Source organism: Scomber scombrus, chromosome 11, assembly GCF_963691925.1.
Source record: "Scomber scombrus chromosome 11, fScoSco1.1, whole genome shotgun sequence".
Taxonomy (NCBI): domain Eukaryota; kingdom Metazoa; phylum Chordata; class Actinopteri; order Scombriformes; family Scombridae; genus Scomber; species Scomber scombrus.
The window spans coordinates 18,690,637-18,704,153 of record NC_084980.1 but is presented as its reverse complement, the minus strand read 5'-3'; positions in this window follow the sequence as shown (position 1 = coordinate 18,704,153).

The window sequence follows — 13,517 nt, the reverse complement described above, 5'->3', positions numbered from 1 at the left end:
ATGTGATAAAACTACTGCAACACGGCACTCTATAAAGTACGTTATTAATATTGTAAAATGTCAATTGACATCAGAGGTAAGGCAACACCTTAGAGCTCTAATCAGTGGCACTTTGCAATAACAGCTTTATCATGGAAACGTTTAATGTTTTAAATGGCGCTGAACTAATTACTGGAAACTTCCAATAAACTGCAGTTATTTAATTAAATGTTTTTATTTTCATTTTGGCAAAACAAGGCAGAAAGAGACAGGCATTTCTCCCCGTCGTGTAGTCCACACTAAAGCAATGTGCTCACAAACTATAAACCAAACTTCAGCTGTGGTCCAAGCATTTAATATTCAGCCTAAGCAACATAAAATACAATTTGTCTGCAGGTTTTAAATCACAGGCTTTCCCTGTAACACTTTAATGACCATCTAATATTCTCATAGATTCACTTAAACTTCTGCTTTTATCTACTTTTATGTAATATATGGGTACATTTGTGTTGATCAGTGAAACAGCATTTCAGTTTATAATTAGTGCCAGATTGCCATGTTGTAGTACATCACTACTGCTATGCAGGGTATTGGACTTTTTTCCCCCCTCGCAATTGTTCTCCACATGCTTACAGCAGATATTGAGCAGTAGATTACATGTGAATAGGCCTTTATCTCAGACAGCGTTTATGCAAGGTAATTTGCAGAGACTGCCACACACTTAGAATATCAGCCATTGGTTGTATTGTGAAGGCCATCTTTTTCTTCAAAGAGAATATGGAAAAAAGGTAAGTGTGTGCACATCTGCTACCTCGCTATGACAGTCACAGCAAAATAAAAATGTTGGCCGCTCTGTTTATCACAGCCTTTCATATCAACATATTGCTTAAGGCTATGAGGACTGTTTGTTTTATCTTTTTTATTTCATCAGGGTTTGTGGCTTAGTAAAACAAAGCTTAGCTTGATATCTGCAGTGATTACTCTGTAGGTGAGATATGCATGTATCAGTCTTGTATGCAACTATACCAGTTTGTGTCTCTGAACAATCCTACACCCAAGCAAAAGGTAGATGACTACAGGGTTAGATGTTTGCCTCTAACTTAATGTGCAATTCAAAACTTTAAGGACAACGCAACATTCAATTCATTTTAGCATTAAAAAATGCACACATGAAAACAGAGTCAGCAACATTCATTGTTAACCTAAACACTAATGAAAATGTGTTGTTTGATTTTTTTTAAATGAGCCTACACTCATATTAATTAATGTAGTACTGGAGTTGTAGATTGTACATTTGATAAATTCCTTTAGTCTTTTCTTAGTTGTATTGACTTGGATGCTGTTGAATGTGCGCAAGCTGCTGAACACTGTGTAGGAGTGGTGTTGCTCCTTCACACTGGCATTACTCTGTTTGGCGCAGTGTTGCATATCTGCTGCTCCTTATTTAACTCCATGATGTATGTGCTCCTAAATGTCAGCTGCTTTACCGCAGGGTTCAGTTTCTAACAGGGTAATCTGTCCTTGAAGGTTCTTGCCAGATCTGCATAACTTGGGCATCGCATAGAATGACTTACTGTAATTGCCCCATTATATCAGGGCGGTTTTCTTGTCAGAGCACATTACTTTATACCCAATATCATTTAGATTCACATGGTGAGAGTGGCAACAGTAGTACTGTACTTTATTTACTGAAGTAAGATTTTTTTTTGGTAAGTTAGGTTGTCCTTCTGTTGGCAGACACACAGCGCAGCAGGTCACTATTATGAATCAAATTGTTTGTGAATATGCATTATGGACCTGCTACCCTAGACCACAAGGGGCACCCTACTAATCTACTGAAACTGATAACAGTAATATGTTTAATTCCTCCAGTTATCAGGATCCTGGGCTCAGTTTGCATTTCTGGTCATACTAAACATCTTAATTGCATTGCAAATGCTGTGCATTATGGCAGATATAGCTTCTGTGAATTGATAGAGAAGACCTTTGCTGGATTTTGTGCAATATGGAAATCTGGTTTACAGGTCAGGTTCACAATTTTTCAAGCCTGTCCTCAAACAATAGACAAGTGCCCAAATGAACCCTGAAATAGGTTTTTCCTGTCATAATCATTCCTCCTTTTCATACTGACCATTAGAAGATCCCTCCATAATGCACCTTAAATGTAAATGATGGGGGACAAAATCCACAAGCCTCCTGCGCAAATGTGTTAGTTTATCTGAAGCTAATATCCGTCCAAATCATTCTTAAATCAAGTAGATCTCTTTCAGTGTTCTAGCCTTTTAGTGCCAAACTCCCTCTTTTTATTACTATACTTTCACCACAGCTCAACAGGGAAAAACTATGAGGAAACACAACAAGCTGAATAGTTAGTATTAACAGGAGAAATGATTATGGTGAGGAAAACCTCTTTCAGTGTTCATATGGACACCTGACTGTTGTTTTAAGACGGACTTAAAAAATTGTGAACCTATTATGCAAACTGAAATACTTAGCTTTTATATAAAGTATGATCAAATATATACTAAAGCCTAGATGATCAAGATCCCTATGTTTAGTGCTGTATTAGGCAGGCACACATATCAAACATTACTGTGAATTGTGATTTAGTATTCCATGATTTAGATTTTTTTGACAAATAATGTACAAAGATATGATGCCTCCTAGTTAGGCAGTGCGAATATTATCTATTCATATATTTATTATGTCATATTTTTTGTATAAGTCTATCAATAAAGAATTTCAATCAATCAAGCAAGAAAGCAAGTAAAAGCTCCTCTCTGTTATCCAGGTTGCATTAGGCCTCCACCTCTAAATGTTACTGCATCTTTACAATGTTGTTATTTCTCTTTAAAAATAGGTTGCCATATATGTTAAATGTGATGCCCTTACAAACATATTGGGACCAGTTATACAGTATTCAGTCATAAATTGGTGTTAGTTATGGAGAATTAAATCTCAGTCACACAGTCCAGGTGCCAGAGGTGTTTTAAACCTGAAATGTTTCAGAATATTAGTTGATAGTTAAAAGTCAGATTCAAAGGCCCCCAAAAGAAGAGAGTGCAATGCTTAGCAGAGCCTCAAATATTACCCCTTCTTATTAATATTCACTGCATTATGCTGTGCATTCTACCATCCGCTTGAAAGCCTATTACTGTTGAAAAGTCCACCACTTTCATCCTGCAATCTGCAACAACAGGCATGCCTGCTAGTATGAATTTAGAATTAAAGTTTCATCATTTTTACACAGGACAACATTTACACAAATGTTGAGAGGAGAATGCAAAATGCAGGCAGCATTTATTACTGGATATGGAAATTGAATCTCAGATGCAGATTTATGCAATAAAGACGACTACAATCACTATATTTATAATTGTTCAGTTATTGTGAAACTTAAGTAGGTCACAGGATATAATTTTGCTTATTCTTGTTCATATTGCATAAAAACTGAGGTTAGTTCTGATGGCACACTCAATTTCATGCAAAGTCAGTTGATAAACTCTATCACACTCTCCAAACCTCTTCAGCACCAACAGATAATCCTTACGAGTGCTATTGTTGCTTGCCATGTGTCTTCCTTGTAAATGTAATTTCATCTTTTGGTTTTGTCACAGCTATACATGTGTATCCTTGAAGCTTTTTTTAGTGCTGATCCCTGCTTGCTCAACAATGTTTTGTGTATTATATTTCACCATCAGCGCAGAGTAGTGCGTATAAACATTCTGCCAATCCTGTACTAAATTCAAAAGCGACTCCTTGAATGGTGAATGGTTTTTAGTATGCCAGTCAGTAACATTGACTTTACCTGGCACTGTTTGTTTGTGGATGAAGATGTATTAAAACTCAGTGAAGGTCTCATATGTTAAATGGGCACAGCATCATCCATCACTGTTGAGTGTTTTTAAAGCACATTAATCATTATCAGTAATGACTGTGAATACAAAGGAGTGCAGCAGAATAATATGCATTTTAAACTTAAGACTGAGAGTACACTGCTTTTGGAGCGCCCTGTCAGCCGAATGTTTACTGCGCATGCCACACACGTCCCCACGTCCCTTTGTTGCATATCATATCAATCTCTCTCTCCCCTTGTTTCCAATTTGCTTCTTTACTATACCCTGTCCAATAAAAGCAAAAAACGTCCAGAAAATTATATTTAAAAAAAAGAAGAAGAGTAGACTGCTTTTAAATTCAAATATCCTTATTGAGTCAGTTACATTTTGACAGGGATTGTAATTAGATACATTTAAGTTGTCATGATGTTATGAGTCATCAAAGTGGCACAATCCTGTTCTGATTTTAGCATCTTTTGGTTTGAAGAAAAAAACAAAAATGACTTTTAATCTTGGTAGACCTTCCCCAAGTCTTACTCTTCCCCCCGTAGATAAAAATACTGTGATAGGTGGATTCAAAACCACAATAGTCTATTATTTCAGGCATCATGTTGAATTTCATTCAGTGAGCATTTTTAAAATTGCATCTCGACTGTGACAATGTATGAGTGACATCGCAATTCTCAGAAGTCTACAGATGAAATCGTTGTTGGAAGTTTTATCTGAATTGCATACCTCTATAGTGTTGTGGATAATGGTTGCTATGGTGTCTGTGCCTGGTTACTAGCACAGAATATTGATTTAATCCTCAAGGGCTGCGGCCATATCCTTGGCAGCTCACCTATTGTTATGATAATAAGACATCCTTGGGTAGCCAATGAGTGATAATCTTGTTTGGTCCTGGGAGAAATGAAAAAAGGTTTGTCAGAATGGTGTGGTGAACTTTTAACCCCAATAAAATCACCAAATCCATCACTGGTCAAGCCTGAAACTCTCATGTAGTCACATCTCATGTATTCATAGACAATGAACCATATCTCGGGCAGCTACCGACCGGGTGCATAAGGTTTTTTTGGATTCGTCCTTTGCTTTCAACTGCAATAAATAAATAAAAAATAACTCATGCTTTCACAAGAGAAATGAATGCATAAACATCTCAAATCAAACGATTAACCATGTAATAATCAAGAAATATCCAGATGTTTTTTGGTCATCTCTTTTCTTGCTTAACTTGTTTGCATGGCAATAAAAAGGTTAAAATCTTGGTACGTATTCCAATGCAATAAACATGCAACCTGTGGCATTCTTTTATGCAAGCAACCATGTTGATTACGGCGGTTGTAGGAGCAGATTAGAGCATAATAACACAGTCGAAGGTGGTGTCCAGATTGAGAGACTTCCCCTGTGAGCACAGACACACAGGCAAAGCAGCCATTCAGCAGTGGGATGGATCCTGACTACTAAAGAGGAAGAGGGAGAGAGAGGGAGACTGAAAGAGAGAGAGAGAGAGAGAGAGAGAGAGAGAGAGAGAGAGAGAGAGAGAGAGAGAGAGAGAGAGCGCAAGAAAGGGGGGAGTGGTGGGAGAGAGAGAGGAAACGAAAAAGAGAGTGAAAGGCTCCACACGGCAGAATATAAATCTGTATGTTAACAGGACTAAAGCTGGAGGTCTCGAAGCGGCTTTAGTGGTTATGCTGGTGGGGGGTAACCATAAAGCATCAAGCGGTGGTCTTCCCTATTAACTAAGGATCTGTGCAAATAAGGAAGTGGAACCCGTGGAAGCTGTGAACGCCGGTTGTCAAGCACAGTGGTGGGCTGGTCGGAGGTCTCTGACCCCCTCATTTTCATTTCTGGAAGAAAAGAGAAGAGCAAAAGAGACACGAGAGAAAAAGGAAGGTGGCAGCGAGGGACCAGTGAGCCATTTCTCTCTTTATTACCTCCATTCACAAAACCATTGCATCCCATTATCACAGCGATGTAGAGGCATTCTCTCCGATTGGAGGAGGAAGGGTCCCATTGACTGCTGAGGCTTAGCACCTCTCCCCAAACGCTAGCCCTTTTCATCGCAACCCCCCCCCCCCCCGCCCCCTCATCTCTTGCCTCTGTCCTTACGTCTGCGATTTTCTCTGTTCTTCTCTCTTTTCTTGTCCCTTGTATTCTTGTCCCTTTTCACACAACTCAGGAATCAGGAGGCATTGCGTTTTGGTAGAAGTGGGTGTTTCTGGAGCTGTCATTGTGTTTGGTGCCGCTACAAAGGACAGCTGAGCAGGGAGTGAGAGAGACAGCTTTGGAGATAATAAAATAGCAGGCTGAAAGAAAAGGGGGGGTGGGGGGGCCTGGGACTACAGGAACAGCTGACAACCACTGGAAGGTGAATTGTGATGCAAAGAAAACTGTTACAGAGACTGACAACCATTTTAAGATAGCTATTTACTGAGACCATTCTTGAGAGAATAAAGAAGCAGTGTGCCAAACCAACACTGCCGGTTGGATTCTGCTATTGCTGTTGCTAAGCAAAGTCTCTAACCTGAAGTTCTTGGGGAAACAGAGCAACACTCTACAGCCATGAAAGGAAGCTCAGAGGAAAGCATTGAAAGCATCAGGCCCTCCAACCTGCAGGCTTTTGCTAACATATCCACCCTACATGGCATGAGTCACATTTTCGCCTATGGGCACATGACATTCCGTCGGTTCCTATGGACTCTTTCTTTTCTTGGCTCACTAGGCTTATTGATGCTTGTCTGCATGGATCGAGTGTCATACTACCTGGAGTATCCTCACGTCACCAAGCTGGATGAAGTGGCGGCGACTAACCTCACCTTCCCGGCCGTCACCTTCTGTAACCTCAATGAGTTCCGCTTTTCCAGAATTACCAGAAATGACCTCTATCATGTGGGGGAGCTCCTGGCCCTCCTCAATAATAACTACCAAATAGCCAACCCACACTTGGCTGAGCCTGAGGTTCTAGCTGCTCTTAAGGATAAGGCAAACTTCCAGAACTTCAAGCCCAAACTGTTCAACATGACTGACTTCTATAACCGCACAGGCCATGACATCAATGACATGCTACTGCAATGCACCTTTCGGGGAGAGGATTGCTACCCGGTAAACTTCACCACCGTAAGTGTCCATGTATCCATGCTTTTGTCTTTACACTCAACATGCTGTAATTCTGTGCGTCTGCTTCTCTATTCCCTGCCAGACCTGAGAGTCTGTCTCTCTCTTTCATGTTCAAATGAGCTTAGATTGAGTTTTCATGTTGCTAGAGCATTTTATTTGAGTGTTTTTAGTGTTGTCAGTACTTACAAAGGCTGCTGTTGAAATTAATTGTGATTAGATATTGTATTGTGTACTGTAGCTGATGCTTGTGCTGTGAGAAGAGTAAACAGTGGATAACATTTGTGATAAGTATAAGTCCTAAGGTGCAGATTTACCTTTTTTGCCACTACTGAATCACTGAATACAACTGGGCTTCTAGAAAGAGGAGAATAATTTGTTGTTGTTTTTTGAGGTACCACTTGAGTTTGAAATGTTTTTTTTTCCCCACAAGGCATTGTTATGAGGTCAGATAGATGGTTTCAGCATGCACACAAGCATTTGTTTTAGGTAAATCGAACAGATGTTATAACCATGTTTTACAAATCAAGGCTGCAAACAGATTATTGCTTTATGAGGTAGGGTTCAGTGTGCTGTCTGTTATTGTTATTTCTGTGCCTTGTTTTTTTAGAATCAGTGCTCCTCTAAATTACCTGTTTAATATAAGGGATTGCTCAGTAGTTGATGAAAACAGTCATTTTTGTTGTGTATTCAAGATGCCAAAAAAACAGATAACTTCAATAAAGACTACAAATCATTCAGAGGAAGGTCAAGCAGTCTTACTCGCTGATTTTCTTACTTATTTTGACTATCTGTCCAACCTTACTTCTTTTTCATCATACAATATGAATGAAGTTCACTCAACTTTAAATGTTTTTTTTTTTTCAGTTTTAAACTCATTCATTTAAATGTCTGTACAGGGTGTGATGGAGTATTAAACTGAAAACTAATTTAAAGCAGACACTGTAAAATGAAGATGGACCCACAGTTGTTTCATGTATTGATTAGAAGTGATGGACTAAATTAGTAAAAGCTGAGACCTGGATGTAGGTGACATGAGAGAATATATTATCCATGTAACAATCTTAACACAGCTGTATTGTAATGTGCACTGTAAAAAAAAAGAAGTTGGTCTTATAGCAGGTTATAGCCAAAAGAGCATCATGAAAAATAGCAAGTTACAAAATGTGATGCCATTCAGTGTAGTTCATTTGGCATTTGTTTGGGTTATGATGTAGCTCTAAACATTTCTTCTGTCAATCAACTTGTGTTCTCCACTCTTATTGCTATCCAATGCAAGTTTGGGTGTAATCATACTGTTTCATACATTACCAGTAGCAGTAGACAAAACTCTTCTTTTCTTAGTCTGGATTGCCCATTACTTTATTTAAACAAGAATGCTGTACATCAGCCAAATAATATTTAAGAAGCAGCCAAGAGACGGGCAGCACTGCAATATCACTTGTTTCCATTTAACTCTTAATTTAAGACACTTTTTTATCTACTCTGTGTCTCTGTCCTATATCCCATCTCTTAAAGTGCAGGTTTGATGGAGTGACATCTAACATACTTATCTCTCAATTGAGTCTATCCACTCCTAAAAAAACAAAAAAGATTTCTTATCTATGTTGTATCTTTAATCAACCCTGAAAGAAATCCCTACAGATGGCCAGTTTTTAAGTGACTGTCTCTACAATCTTTAGAGTAGATCAAAGCTCTTCTGTGCTGTAGGGAAAAGATAAAACACTAATTTGATATTGCCTTTTCAGTCTTTATTTCTTTTCGTCAATAGGGAATGTGTCCATTTACATGTTTGTTTCCAAGCAGCACTCAAGAGTGTCTCAACAAACAAACAAATCATTCATGGGAAGCTAATTGTTGTCATATTACTTGATTGAAAATGCATGCACCCTCAAATGAACTAGATGAAAAAATGGCTGACGAATTTGGTTAAGCAGGATGTTGCCTTTATATTTTTTTGGGGGGAATTCAGTGGTACAGTAAACTGTGACCCTCCACCTGGCTCTGAAGTGTCATCAGATTTGAACAGTATTGTTGATATTCTTCCATTATTGTGGTATGTTGTTTGGATGGAGTGGTTACAGCAGTGCCACACCAAGCTGCATTATGCTCTCAGTGGGCAGAAATGTGTTTGTCAGAACTTGGATGAATGCCAGGATGTCGTACCCATCTAGTTGAGTGTTTGGTGCTGTATCTGATAATAATCTCACAAAAACTAACTGTAAACACTGACGCTCACTCACTAATAGAGAGACAGATTTCATAACCTGCTTCAGTGCGGGGGGAAAAACCTATCCCAGCTACAGTTTATTAGAAATCTTGAGGAAAAAACATAAAATTGAGACATGTTCCTCACATACCAAGTTGTGTTTTGTTGACTTTATTTACTAATATGTCCATGCTGTTTTCTTTTCAAATCACAAAACCACTATTCATTGGCAGTATACTGATATTTAGACGACGACTACAGGAAAACTTCAATTATTCAAATTCCCCCACAGACATGTTGAGAGGAAGATTTACAATGCAAAGGACTTTGGGAGTGATGAGCTTTGACCTTGAATAAATGAAGGAAGAATTCCATTAAGTCTGGTTATGATGCAGTTGGGAAACAAAGCATTCAAAATGTTTTGCATTTTAATGGATGGATGGGCAAGGGGAGAATGGCAATGTGTGTTTCCAGCACCAGTGACTATTTTAATGCCTGTTAATGATTTCATGGGGCATATGTTACAAATATCATGAAAAAATGGAGAATGTTTGAGGTCTTTGCATGGCTCAATCTTAAGAACACTTAGTTAGTACTCTAGCTTTTAGACCAAAACAAGCTGTTTCAATATGAAAATCTGCTTTTTTTCCCTCCAGTGCAGTTGTTGTCTTTTTGAGAATATCCTTGTCATTAGATGAGTATTCTATAACCTCCACACATTCAAATTCTTAAATTCCCTTCATGGTGAGCTTAGTCTTCAGAATGATAAAACACATTTAGCACAAAGTCTTTGGTGATGTGTAAATATCTACATTACAGTCTAAAGTTAAATCTTATTCTGAAATCTCACAAAAGCTGCTTTCCATCTCGATTATAATGCTAATCCTGAAACCTTGACATAAGATCATAGTAGGATTAACTTGGTTTTAATTTTGACATTTTTGTCACCATATCAGCAGTAATACAACTTCAATACTTTAATTTAAGATACTGGGGATTATACGTGTTCATACAGTAAATTTAGATTTTAAAGGTGGTATTTATAAATGGCAGTTCCAGTCACAGAAATGACCTTTATCAATATGTATTTATTGACTTGCATGTTTCTGAAAGACCGCATGAGTAGCCTATGACTAACAGTCATGTAAATGACACCTCAGTCAATGATAGACTGCAGCTAGTGAACAAGAGGTTGATTATCATAATCTGATAGTGTGGATGTAGCGCCCTATTCTTAAGTCTTGACAGGTCATGACAAGTCCCTCCGGGCTACATTTCTGTCCATTTCTCACAGTGTGTAAAATCAGTATTCATCATCACATTTTGCTGAAGCTCAGTCTTTAAGATGTGAGTTATCTTTCATCTTATCATCTAGATGACAGCAGGTGCCAGGAGGCTGAAACATGGCTGCAGTTGAGATGAGGCAGGTTGACACTGTGGATCTACACAGTGAAGATTTTAGTTTCAGTTCGTCTCACCCTCCAATCTGAATTATGCACGATCCAAGCTAATATATTTCAGAGGCCTTAATATTATTGGTCAACAGATACTGTATATCAGCAGTGGTATACAGTACTGCTGATTTGCACAAATGGAGTACATAATGCAATTTATAAACAGTCAAAATTTCATTGTTTGATGTTTCATTGTTGAGCAGGTTCCTCTGTTTACAATACTGAGCTGAGTTGTCAGAGTAAAACCTCACAACTGAGCAGATGGTGATGCAGATTCTGTTAATAAGTATAATGATCAAGTGTAAGAAACCCTGTAAAATAAATGTGTCCGAATTCTTTGATAACCAAATTATGTGCCAGTTTCTAAATATCAGCCAGTCGTCCTTTCTTATGGAAGACATTTTGATTTTTCAAATAGACTTGTGATTAATAATGGCTGCAATATGCTTACATTAAGCTGTGCCTGGACCCTGGCAACCACATAGAATTGAGCTGTGATTAAAGCAGCATTTTTTTTACTTGGGGGCAGAAGAACAAGCTGTAAACACAACTCTGACATATTATCACCTTATACATTTGTTATGGCAAACATTTTAGCAAATAGTCGACACATCCACACAACACTGAGCAGCTTAGCATTCATTTATAGTTGTTTTTCCAGCCACATGACAAATGTAGATAGTCTTTATTGTTCCAGGAGGGGAATTTGTTTTCACATTCTGTACATATTCATGTCTCACATGAGAAACACTTAAATACATACACAAACTGTTTTTCTCAACTTGTCTCTCTAGCTCTTAAGCAACTAAATGAACCATTATGTCCACCAACTAGTTGTTATCCACTAACTTTGTCTAAATGCTATTTGATGTGTACAGTCTGAGTATCAGACCTTTACTGATAAAAACAGCTGCAGGTGGAAACAGGTCTGATGACACCAGTGCTAGTAAACAAAAATAGTGCAGGCCATTCAACCAGTACAATGAGAGAGACACTACAGTGCTTCATAGAAATGCAGAGTCGAGTGATAATTGTAGGTATATCATTATGCATGACCCCTCAGTCCAGCTTTAAAGTTGTTTGTGGCTTCTCCTGCTATATGTGCTGGCTGTATTGTAATCAGGACTTTTGCAGTCCCAAATATTAGTAACGGCTTTCAAAATCCAGCATCAGTCAGAGTCTAATCAATGCACATGCTCAAACCTTTGTTTACATTTCCTCTTACTGTGTGTACATACCATGCACAGACACAACACACAGAGGCATGCCTGCAGAGTATTATAGCTGGCACAGAGACATGGAGGCATGTGTAAACATACCGGGATGTACAGTCAGAGCATGTAACAACATAGGGAAAGCGTGTACTAACACTTGAAAAGCTTCTTCCCATGAAATAGAATTTGCAGCGATAAAACTGCTCCTGCAGCCACTGTGTGAACCTACTGAAGTCATTGGGTTTTGTCAAGTGGGTATGTGGGCTGACTATGTGGAACAGAACTATCCTCAGAATTCAGCTGGTGGGAACAAGTAGTCTTTAAATCTGCATCATTAAGCTGATCAGTTAAAGTGAGAAAAAAAAAAAGAATTCATGAATCCGTGCTGTACTGCCAGCTGCTCAGCAACAGTAGCTGCTACGTGAACACGGTGAAGGGAAGTGACATTGGAGAGTGTCGGGAAAGAAGAAAACAAGACGCTCCACTGAATAATGTTTTATGAGATTTTCAAGAGGCAGACTCAGAGGAAGAGGAGGTTGAGAAAAAAAGGAGAACATGGGTGTATGTGGAAAATAAGCCTAAAAACTGCAACAAACAAAGCTAAGGTGCTTAAATGAAAGTTGACAAAACTAAATATCCTCCTTGCGCCTGTGCTGGTAGTGGTTTAGTGGATTTAAACCAATTACTGGTTAAAGGGATATTTGGCTCACTTAGTGATGCAGGTTAATGATGTGGATGCACATTAGCAAAGTGTGCCGACATTCACTCATAAAAAGAACCACTTCACAATGTACTTAACATACTCTGTAAAATATGGTCATTACAGAAATATCTATGGACAACTCTCTGAGACAAGCTTCCTGTAATTGATCCTGTCAGCTTATACATACACATTAAACCTATTAATTTAGAATGCATAATCATTAAATTTAACAGCGTTTATCAGCAACAGTGTACATGCTAAAATAGTGAATTTAGAGACAGGACAATAAGGCTACATCTGTGCTCTCCCTTTGTCAAATTTTATAGCTGAAATAATTTAGTCCTCAGTCTTTTAAATCACAAGCCTTTTAAATTGTAAATCACCCTACTACTGTGTACAACATTACCTGTTACATCAGGGTCTCCAGTATTAAGAGTAGGCAGAAAGAGGAAATGTGTGTTGTAAACAACAGTATGTCTATGAAGAAGAGTACTTTCACAGAGAAGTATGGACCTATGTTTCTCTGCAGTCACTTCATTCTCAAGTAAGTGATTTCAAACCACATCTAAAAATAAATGCACCATGCCATGGAAAAAGTTTGAGACATGCTGTAATTGAAAGAAACACTATTACATTTGACAAAGTTACTCTGGTGTTCAGTAACATTCAGCCAGCGTAGTTTGAGTGAAGCAGCAGCTGACATTCACTGCAGGTGAATTAATCTTGGGGCTTTTGACTGACGCAAGCCTAGAAAAGTAACGCAATACTGCTGCAGACGCAGTGTACAGAAGAAATTGTAGGCCATGAGTGCGGCTATTTGTATGTTTGTTTTGTCATAATCATTGAATAATTATATTGTGATTTCAACCTAGTTAAAGCATGTAAAACAACAAATATTGCAAAAATATAACAGCTAAAGGTCTATCTCAAAGTTAAAATGTTATCAGCAGTGATTTAATTAACATTAGCAAGACACTTCTTACCTTATCGCTAACACATCAGTTACAT